Source organism: Mustela lutreola, chromosome 4, assembly GCF_030435805.1.
Source record: "Mustela lutreola isolate mMusLut2 chromosome 4, mMusLut2.pri, whole genome shotgun sequence".
NCBI lineage: Eukaryota > Metazoa > Chordata > Mammalia > Carnivora > Mustelidae > Mustela > Mustela lutreola.
Window position 1 is genome coordinate 162,025,310 of NC_081293.1, and position 12,129 is coordinate 162,037,438.

The window sequence follows — 12,129 nt, forward strand, 5'->3', positions numbered from 1 at the left end:
AATAACTTAAAACAGGATGATTCCAAAAAACTAATTTACCTTCTGTATTCCCTCATCTGTAAAAAGATAATGATACAATAACAGTAAACAGGGTAACTATCAAAATGAAGTAATTTAATAGGCAGTCAGTAAATGGAGCCTTTACTAAATGATGCTGTGAGGCACTTGTAATAACTAAGAATTTGATCCACAGCTTTTTAGCTAAGGCATATAAAGATTTTAACTATGGTGCAGACATCATGAGCATTTGGTAAATGTTAGCTGTCGTAATTGTTCTGAGAGTAAATAGGGAACTCTGTGTCTCCCTTTGCAAAGCAATTAGGCAAATCCACCTCCTTGTAACCTTTGGTCCCAGCTCTGCCCTCTGCAGTTGACATGGAGTAAGTCACATCCTTTCTCCAAGAGATAACCTTACATAGATCTTTGAAGGCAGACATTGAATTCTAGCCAAACATACTCTGCTGAGGATGAAATGTTTTGGGTTACTCTAACTCCTTTCCATATCCTATGGTTTCAAATATCTCTCATCTTAGCCATCTCTCCCTTGGAGGATGTCAGTCTTGGCTTTTATTTTATTTTATTTTTTTTAAGATTTTATTTATTTATTTGACAGACAGAGATCACAAGTAGGCAGAGAGGCAGGCAGAGAGAAAGAGGGGGAAGGCAGGCTCCCTGCTGAGCAGAGAGCCCGATGCGGAGCTCGATCCCAAAACCCTGGGAGTATGACCTGAGCTGAAGGCAGAGGCTTTAACCCACTGAGCCACCCAGGTTCCCCCAGTCTTGGTTTTTTAAAAAAATTGGTTGTCATATAAATTAACCACCAAAAACAATTAATATAGCCTGAAGTCTCGTCAGTTCTTTCTCAAATGCCTCTATCTCACCGCTGATCCAATGACAAAGCAAAGACTGGAAATTCTTTGCTGTGTTATTGTTGGGCCATGTCTGTGCTTAGGGGGTTGATATCTGGGACCAAAGCCCCTGGTCAACCTTCCGTACGTCTTTTCAAATTTGATTCAGGCACTCAGGGTCTCCCCACATCCACACATCAGGTAAGAATACTAGGGTTCCAGATGATGCCTCACCAAGGGGCTCCATCTGCCATGATGACAATCAGATTCTTTGGGTTCACTAGTTCCTCTTATCTTTTTCCTTTTCCTTCCTCCTCTTACTTATATTCCACAATACAGTGAGACCCTATTCTTTTTTTTTTTTTTAAGATTTTATTTATTTGACAGATCACAAGTAGGCAGAGAAGGAAGGAAGCAGGCCCCCTGCTGAGCAGAGAGCCCAACTCGGGGCTCGATCCCAGGACCCTGGGACCATGACCTGAGCCGAAAGCAGAGGCTTTAACCCACTGAGCCACCCAGGTGCCCCGTGAGACCCTGTTCTTAACCTCCAGTTTTTTTCCTGTTAAGCATTGGGTCTAAGGGTCTATCTGAGATTTCTTCTTTAGTTGTCCAAATTCTAACTTGTCCATTAACTTTATCTATGGCCTGCAATATTAGGAGATAAAATGCCCCCTTCCTTCTATCTAGAACCTGTATTTCTAATCACTCTTACTAATAAGGGATAGGGTCCCAGCAAACCCTCTTAGAGTTTCTTATGGTGTCATTTCACGTCCCCCTTTATCCTTTGTACTTTTTTGTAGGACTTGGGCTTTCGGTTAATCACTTTTAGCAGAGTGATGTGGGCACTTGACACCGCATCGCACAGGTATATGCACTATCTGTCTGTGCCTCTCTTGATCAGATGGCGATCTCAGGGTCATGAGATCAAGCGCCCCATTGGGCTCCATGCTCAGCATGGAGGCTGGTTGAGATTCTCTCTCCCTCACCCTCTGACCCTGCTGCATGAGCATGCTCTCGCTCTCTCAAATAAATAAATAAATAAATCTCTTTTTTTCCTGCTCTTTGGTTTCATTTATTGTCATAAATTAGTAAATTAGCATTTTGATTTACATATATTTTTATTAACATATACTGTATTATTTGCCCCAGGGTACGGTTCTGTGAATCATCAAGCTTCTACACTTCACAGCACTCACCATAGCACATACCCTCTCCCCAATGTCCATCACCCAGCCACCCTATCCCTACTCACCCCAGCAACCCTCAGTTTGTTTCATAAGATTAAGAGTCTCTTATAGTTTGTCTCCCTCCTGATCCCATCTTGTTTCATTTTTTCCCTCCCTATCCCCCACGACACCTCTACCCTGCCTCTGAAATAAATCTGTTAAAAACAGAAATGTGTTGTAGGACCTCTTGCACTACGTGAATATCCTATTCCACAACGATCTTTTACTCAGTGGTTTTAGCATCTCCCAGTCATTCTTCCCACTTACAGTTTGATTCCAGATTACTTCCTACTTACTTTAGTTTGTTTCTTTGTTGTTGTTTTTTTTTTCCCTCAGTTCTGAGTTCCGGTAAGCGTATCTTACTTCTCTCCTACCTCCAGGCCCCCCAGAATCGACACCCTCCTCCCTACTCTCAACTGACTCTGGATCTCTGTTTTTATGTTCTCTTTTAGACTGAACTCCTATCTCCAATCCTATTGTCTTTCATTGGTTTTGCTCCAGTTTTTCTCCCTGCAACCAGGAAAGTACTGTCTCCTTCAGGGGTCGGGGGACGTGGGGGATGTATAGCGGGCTAAAAGATCTTCTTTCCATATGGGCATGTCATTTGCTGTAACAGCCCTTCATACTGTTTGGAAGAATGGAGGGGGCTCCTAGCAGGGCATTAGTAGAAAATATCACAGTGTATTTTGTCATGAAAGAATTCCAAGAAAAACAAACAAATTGTTCTTTGTTTGCTTTCTGCTATTGGAAGTAATTTCAACTTCATGTCTTACCAATTAGTGAAATGAAGATAATTTTGCTGATGACCTTCCTGTAGAATTTACACACCTGCAGGGTCCACGCTCTTTCTTTTTGCATTTACAGGGCTGAGGTTTATTTGGGGACGCAAAGAAGAGCAGGGCACACATCTGTGCAAAGATCACAAACCAAGTAGGGGGGATCTGCATATTACAAACTTGATGTCAGGTAGGTGAGATTCACATCCCTGGTGTTACAATGCTCCAATTAGCTTTCTGGAGTTTGAAGCTTTCAAGTTTCCTTTATTTTCACCTTTGGGATTCATTATTCTTCTACACCTTGGTTCTTTGGGCACCTATGATCCCTGTTTACTCTTTTTACTATCCCTCATAAATAAATTTATTTTCAGCACTTCCTTGTTTTCTTCTATTCTGAGAAACAGAGTCTCCCCAGCTTAAGGTTTAAAATGTTCTCTTAAACCATGAAAAGTTTTCTTGTAGCCCTTTACAATCAGTCCTTCCCCCTCTGTTCACCCAGCTCCAGGCAATCTCTGATCTGTTCTGTGACACTAAAAAAGCTTTACCTTTCCTAGAAATACACATACATGGAATCACAGAGCATGTATTCTTTTAGGTCTTGCCCTTTTGCTATGTGTGATATTTACATCAGAATTTCATTTCTTTTTTTTTTTTTTTTTTTTTTTTTGCTGAGGGTATTGTGCTCTAAAGATTATTTATTTGTTTATTTATTCATCTGCGGTTGACCATTTGGATCACTTCTGGTTTTTAGCTAGTATGAATGAAACTGCTACAAACGTTCATGTAGTGTGTAGGTGAACATATATTTTCATTTCTCTCGCTCCATTTATGGTTATGGTAATGATTCCACTGGGATATCAATTTGTCAAAAGTCACCAAAAACATAAGCTTAAAATTAGTACATTTTGTCCTCCACAGGGTAAGCAAACTGGGGTCATCTACATCGTGGAATACTACTCAGCAATAAAAAGGAATGAACTATTGGTATTTATGGCAACTTGGATGAATTAACAGGGAATTGTGCTGAGTGAAAAAAATCCTATCCTAAAAGGTTACACACCACCTGACTCCATTTAAATGCCATTCCTGAAATGATAAAACTGTTGAAATGGAGAACCGATTTGTGGTTGCCAGAGGCCAGAGATGGTGGAGTGGAAAAGTGGGGGCAGCCAGGGCTTGTGGCTGTATAAGGGCTACATCATTGTGGTGATAGAACTACTCTCTATCTTGACTGTGTCAATGTCAATATTCTGGCTGTGACATCGCTCAGTACAGTAGTACAGTATAGTATACACTACCTTTCACAATAATACTAGAATACAATATCACCAGCAGGGTTTTGACATCGATATAGTCAAGAACAGATGCACAATAGTACAATATTGTTATGTTTTATCTTAGTTTCACCATTGCAGTAAACTGGATAAATGGTTCAAGGAAATGTTTCTGTCTTACTTCTTACAACTACATGGCAGGTACAACTATTTCAAAATAAAAATCTTTAATTTTAAAAAAGGTGAATTTTATTGTATATAAATTATGCCTTATTAAAATGGATTTTTAAAAAGCTCTTCTTTTGGGCTATAGAACACCCAGCTGTACCCTCCAAACACCACTCCGAATTCTCCTGAAACACTGTTCCCTCTTTGTCCAGGCACATGACACACTAATAATTAGACACCCTGAGCCACTTTGTTCTTCCACTGTTTTCCTTACATCATCTCTAAGAATCATAATTTCATTTTCCCACTTCCCCTCCTGGGTCACCGCATACACTTCAGGGGGTCAGCACACCTTAGCTTATCCACCAGCTTGGTTTCTCCAAAGGCATATATATCTAGAGAAACTTGGTTCATCTGTAGTTTTATATACATTGATTTTTGGGGGTTTTTTTTGGATTTAGGACCCAGATTGATTGAAGGTTACTTTCAACTCTCAAAGATCCACCATGCCATCAATTTTATTTCAAGACAATGTCCCAGTTTTTGCAGTTCTTGGTCAATACCCTATATTGTTTGCCCCCAAATATGACCTTATCTCTTCTTTTTATCTTCTTCTTTCATTTCAAAGGAAAAAGGGGGCAGAGGGATTAAATGTGAAAAGATCATTTAAAGACAGAGTAGTAATTTTACTATTAATGATCAGTTTTAAGGCTTTGAACTTGATATGGGTCTTAAGATTTCCATAAAAAAAGAAAAATGTTGTGCTAAATATTCAGGTGAAATTTGGAGGTAGAATATTAGAGCTCATGTTAATACAATACCATTTATGACAAGAAAAATAATTACTCATTTCCAAGCATTTGGATTTGTTCCCTTAATGAGCCTAGTATTAGGGGCATGAATGGGAAAAGTAAAAGGCAAGTAGGATTCCCTATATACTTGCCTGATGGGAAAAGTCTTCAATAGCATTTTGTTTCCATAAGCAAGTTTTAGAAGAATCTAAAGAAGGTAGGCCTTCTTTTCTGGAAATTTGGAAAACTATGAATTTGATTATAAATCTGAGGTAAGTTACATGAATAACATAATTATTTCTCTTAAATACTCATAATTAAGGCAAAGTCCTCTTTAGTTTGCACATACACTTAGGAAAATAGGGAAGTTTTATATTTGAGGAAAATAATCTATGGTTTATTCCAAAAAGACTAATTATAAAGGAAACATATTTCAGCATTTTAGACAGTGGGTTGAGGGTATGTTACTTTTTTTATCTTTAGATTTTATTTATTTATTCATTTAAGAGAGAGAGAGAGTGCTTGAGCAGGGGAAGAGGCAGTGGGAAAGGGAGAGGGGAAGGAAGAGAAGGGAAGAGAATCCCAAACAGACTCTGCGCTGACCATGGAACCCAAGGCAAGGCTCCATCCCACAACCCCAAGATCATGACCTGACCAAAACCAAGAATAGGACGTTCAAATGACTGAAGCACCCTGGTGCCCCTGGGTGTGTTACTTTTAATTTAATTAAGATAAAAAAGTAAAACAGTCTAGTATTTATATTCTTTGCCTGAAATTCCTAATCTAGAGAGACAAGAATTAAGTCAAGGAAGGGCTTTGTGTCCAATTCACATCAACTAAAGGGAAGCTATTTTCTTATCCTCATTTTCAGGATGAAACACAGACTCAAAGAGGTTAAATGACCTGCCAAGTTCACTATGAAGTGGCAGATGAGGACTGAAAGCAGATTTCTCAATCCGGAACTATGATCACCCAATGCCACCCTTCTACAGCTGACTTAACAGTGACTGGTGAAGACTTGGGTTTGAAGTCTATCAGATGATAATTTGTATTGGGGGAAAACTATCTCTGCAGTTACTGAAATGAAACAGAATTTGTATATGAATGTATATTACAAACCTACAGAACATGGAACATGCTTTAATTTAACATTAGGCACAGACATACTGGATGCCATTTTGGGTCAGGGACTGTATATAAACAAGCCCTGGCCCCTATCCTGCTTCACTTCCTTCCTTATAAGAAGGAAAGAGAGGAAGTTGACTATTTTAGTTGGTGAAATTTACTCTAAATAAGGTTTGCTTTAGAAACTACCACTGAGGGACGCCTGGGTGGCTCAGTTGGTTGGACAACTGCCTTCGGCTCAGGTCATGATCCTGGAGTCCCGGGATCGAGTCCCGCATCGGACTCCCAGCTCCATGGGGAGTCTGCTTCTCTCTCTGACCTTCTCCTCATTCATGCTCTCTCTCACTGTCTCTCTCTCAAGTAAATAAATAAAATATTAAAAAAAAAAAAAAAAAAAAAAAAAAGAAACTACCACTGAGATGACAATTCTACAAGCATTAGCAGGATGAGATGATATATATGATTTAAGTGAAGGTGGAGGCATTCTAAGTATACTATTTTCATTCCTCTTCTCTCATTTAAATATATTTTGAAACAATTTCAAGGTAAATAAATACAGATTTGTGTCATGACAATCACTTCATAGTATTTCATCTTATGGATTACTGTTGGATATTTGGTTTTAAAATTTTTTTCTCTCTTATAAATGACAGTTCAGTTAGTATTTTTGCACAGACAACTTTAAACACTTTTTCTTTTATTTTTTTAATAAATTCCCAGGAGCGAAATTGTTGGGTCAAAAGATGGATGTAGGGGCGCCTGGGTGGCTCAGTGGATTAAAGCCTCTGCTTTCAGCTTGGGTCATGATCCCGGGGTCCTGGGATCCAGCCCCGTGTCGGGCTCTCCGCTTCTCGGGGAGCCTGCTTCCTCCTCTCTCTCTGCCTTCCTCTCTCTCTGCCTACTTGTGATCTCTGTCTGTCAAATAAATAAATAAAATCTTAAAAAAAAAAGATGGATGTATTATATTTGTTGCTACATATCACCAAATTGCCCTCCAGAAATGTTGTATCAAAGCAATAAACTTGTAACTGATCATCCCGCTTATAGTCCCTCTTTTTTCAGTCCATACTACACATTCCCAGGTTAATGTTCCCAATGAGCTACTTTATGTCTAAAACATAAAGGCTACCTATCGCCTACAAATAATTCTAAACTCTAACACTCAATGCCTTCTGCTCTCAGGGCTTGCTTATCTCTTAGGATTTTATCTCTCCTCCTCTTCTACCTAATTTCTAGGATTTAGTCAAATATGTTCACCAAACAAGCACATTTTGGGAAAGAAAGTCCTGTGTTCCTTTAATGTTAGCCTCACAAACACTTCTAATTTATTGATATCTTCACCCATCTTTACCTATTTTCTTTCTCTGAGAAATAAATTTCCATCCCATAATCCATTCCTTATTTAGCTTAAATGTAAATATCTAAATTTAAGCATAAAGAAAAAGTCATGTAAGTTAACCCTTGGAGATGGCTGAGGAGGCTCTGTCAATAGCCCAGGAACAGACTGGGAAAGTCCCTTTCCCTTCCAACTCATCTTTTTCCCTACTGCTAGATTTCCATTTCTAAGAGATAGGTCTCATTATATTACTTCCATTTTTTTTCTTTTTCTTTTAAGCCTCCAATAGTTCATCACTGTAACCTAACAACAACCCAAACTCTGAACCATACAGAGCTCTTAACAGCCACTTTTCAGCCTCATCTTCCAGGACAGAGGCACACATGTGTCCAGAAACTTCACACCCACCTGACCCTCCTCTTCCCAAAGGCATCAGATGCTTTAACACATCTCTGCCTCTGCTTTTGCCCATCCCGCTGACAGAAAGCAAAGACAATTGAAAGGCAAACCATTAGTGAGGAAGATATTTGGAAATATTTGTTACAAATATGATAATGGCTTATGATTCTTGATACACAATGAACTCAAACACATCATTAAAATGCTAGCACTGCAAAAAGCAAATGAGCAAGGGATATTAAAAGATTATTCATGAAAGGGAAAATGCAGGTGGCAATGGAATACTAATGGAATTTAAGTAAAGAACTCAAGGAATTCAAATAACTATGACTAACTGTTTTATTCATCAAACTAGTAATTATATATATTTTAAAAACAATGACTATGGCAGTCTAGAGTTTAGTGAGACAGACACACCTATACATTCCTTGAAGAAATAGAAATTGCTGCAGTCTTTCTGAGAAGTCACTTACAAGAGCCTTAAAAATGTCCCTGTCTTTTGATCCAGAAGTGTCACTCACTCTGGTGATGTTTTTTATTTTTTTCTTTTGAAGTAGGCTCCAAGCCCTGCATGGAATCCGAAGCGGGGTTTAAACCCACAACACTCAGATCAAGCAAGACCTGATCTAAGATCAAGAGTAGGATGCTTTCCGACTGAGCCACCCAGATACTCCCACTCTGATATTGGATACTTAAAATAATCAGAGAAAAAAACAAGTGCGGTTGGCACTAAATTGTCCCAAGTCATCTTATAAGCTACAACAATCAAAAATAGCACAGAACTCAAAAGCTCAAAAAAGGACAATGCTTCCATTGCAGTTTATCCATATAATAGAATATTAAATACTCATCAAAATGTCCTGTATGTATCAAGAATTTTTATTGATGTCGAAAATAATATAATGTGACAGGAAACATGACTCATCGCTGAATTAAAAAAGAGACTTATATGTGTACATTATATTTGTATATATATGTACAGTATCAATTGTATAAATCCATACCCCAAAATATCAGTGCTCCCTGAGAATGAATTATCTGTTTGTTGTACTTCTTTTCTTTGCAAATGAAACAGTGGGCAACATATTTCCCCTAAAATTTGCAAAAATTAAACATAAACAACCTATATTACACTCTCACCTTGCAGTCTTTCACACTATTCACTACTCTTTTTTTCTGTTCTCACAACCACCTTGCTTTGGTGTCTAGGACTCCTGTGGCACTTGGCAAGTAAGCCACGGAACTCATCTTCTTCCTGATGATCACAATTTTCTCAAAAGTTTGAACTGCCTCTTTTGCAATGCTACCTGCTTTGAAAAACTCAAAACCAATTGTGAGATGACTGAGTGCATGGATAACTGAATGACTTTGTGCCTTAAACATTTCTTCGAGGTGAGTTGTGTCTCTCTGCTCTCTGAACGCACAGAGCAGCTCTTGCATTGGAGAGCCAAGTGGTTTCTGTGTTAAGGGGGCATTCAGCCTGCACAGGCTCACTCTCCACCTGTCTTTACTTTACATGTACACAGCTGGTGATCTCTTTAGGCAACGTGTGAGACTCACCTTTTCTACCTGGATGTTGCCTTAAACACTGATGGGATGTCGGTTCTGATGAGTCAAATGTTTGGGGAACCTACTTTTAAGAAAAATATATACCTAGAAGCTATTGCTATAAGCACATTTTCATAAATCCCATAAATAAAGGATGTACTACTTCTACTCAGACACTTGCTTTATGAATGTTTGGGGCATATGGTTAGAGACCTTTAGAATATTAAGTCTTAAATATTCCAGATTAAGCGGGTCGTTGATGGCATTTCCTAAATCTCTTTCCTGCTTGCAATAAAAAGATGTGTGAGGGGGTAGGGGGAATCACATCAAAGGCCTCCTTTCATTTATTCTCAGCTACCAGCAGAATTACCTAAATTATTGCTGAGGATTATTTAACAAAGGGATTCCTCTTGTTACCAAAATTACTAGTGAACTGAGAAAGACCATTTTTCTGTAAATGAGGATGGCTTAGATCCTAGTTCCTATCCTATGTCATTAATACCTTCTCTCTTATCTACAACTCTTGTTTTGCAAAGTTTAGGAATGCATGCTCTGAACTCAAAACTTGGGTTCCAATCCAGCCTGAATCACTTACTAGGTCTCTGGTCCAATGCAATCTCTTAACTCTCCAAGACTTGGACTCCTCATCTATGAGATGGAATAGTCAGAACCCCTACCTCATAGGGTTGTTATGAGTGCTGAATAAAATCATATATTTTATTTGGCAAATTTCAATTGTTCCTAAGATGTCAGCTATTATTTATTTAGCTGTGCAAGATAGAACAGAAACGAACAAAGCAAGTACTATGATTAACAGAAGACTTCTCTCAGCTCACACTATTTCTTATAAATATCACTATTTGGTCAGTTGATTCTTTCTTATATTTTGAGTAGTCTTGGAAAAGAAGTACTGTAGTGTGTTCAAAAACCTACGTCTTGGGTGTGTTGTGGAGATAGGCGGGAATCATTTCTCTGCTCTCCTTCACAGCAAAATTTCTGTCAAAGCTACTCCCCCATCATCGTTCCTTCCTCACCTCCACTCCCTCTACAATCCGTTCCAACCTAACTTCTGTTCCTGACACCCCATCGAAACTGCTTTGGACAGGGCCGCCAGCCAGCTGGGGTGTATCAGCTCAGAGGGAAATCTGTCCTTATTTAATCCACTCCCCCAGCCGCATTCCACACACTGGGCTGTTTGCTCCTTCTCAAGTAATAGCCTTTCGTTTTCCTTCAAATCACACTCCCCAACATTACCGGCCCCTCCTTCTTAAACTCCGGTGGTAGCATTCCCTCTTCCGTCTGACCTCCAAGTATTTGGTTGCCCCAGGACTTGGCCTGAGTCCTATTCCGGGTCCTTCCATAGAAATCCATCCCTATCCTGTAGCCTTAAAAACCATGTATATGAGACTATCTTCCAAACCATATCTCTGAGCCAGACATTTCTCATGAACTGCAAGCTCATAAATCCACCCACCTACTTGGTTCTTCCACTTTCAAATATACTGTATCTGTAACCCCATCGCTCCAACGCCCCTGCCCCACCTTCTTCTCAACTTCAGTAAATGGCACTACCAGCACCCCCAAAATATGTCTCCTGCTAACTTACTTCCCCAGAAAAGAATTTTCACTTCTTTTAAAAGTGAAAATGAGGTAATGTCACTTCCCTGTTTAAAACTCTTGGGGGTGCCTGGGTGGCTCAGTGGGTTAAGCCGCTGCTTTCGGCTCAGGTCATAATCCCAGGGTCCTGGGGTCGAGCCCCGCATCGGGCTCTCTGCTCAGCAGGGAGCCTGCTTCCTCCTCTCTCTCTGCCTGCTTGTCCTCTCTCTCTGTCAAATAAATAAATAAAAATAATCTTTAAAACTCTTGAATGTTAACTCATGACTAATGGAATTAAATCAAAATTTCCCACTGACTGCAGGGCCCCCATGACAAGGGTCCCTCTGCCTAAGTGACAGCTTGTGCCACTCTTCTCCTGTATGGGTGATTTTCACCCTCTGCTTGAGACATACTAACCTAGAGAAATTGTGTCTTCCTCAGGACCTTTGCATTTGCTCTTTTCTCTGCCTGGAAGGCAGTGCCTGGTTTCTACATGTCTAGCTCCTTCTTGTACTTCGGACTGTGGCCTTAGCTGGCGCTCCAATCGGTCTGCCTTGACTTCCTATGTAAAGTAGACCCCTCCACACACATATTCTATCATTCCGTCTATTTTGATCATGGCTCGGTCAAAAGCAATCATTATCTTACTAGATAAGCTTCGGAGCTCCATGAAGACAGTACCAAGTCATAGTTCATTACCTGTTCAATGCTATATCCAGGGAGCTTGGGAGAGGGCCTCGCACACAACTCTCCATACATTGGGTTTATGAAGGAGATACAGGTGCGGCATCATTTGATAAACATTATAATGACTGCTCAATGTGCAGTGAAAAACCATAGATGGAGGAGAAGCTTCCTCAAGGAGGTGATACCTGAATTCAGATGAGTATAAATATGTTGGGGGGAAAGGATACTTGGGCCAAGTAAACAGCATGAGCAAAGGCCTGGGGGTATGAAAAAGCATGCCACGTTTAAATTGTTAGCTCAAACAAGTTTTCAGAAGAAAATAAAATTAATGCAGTTCCATAGCGCTTGGGGGGAA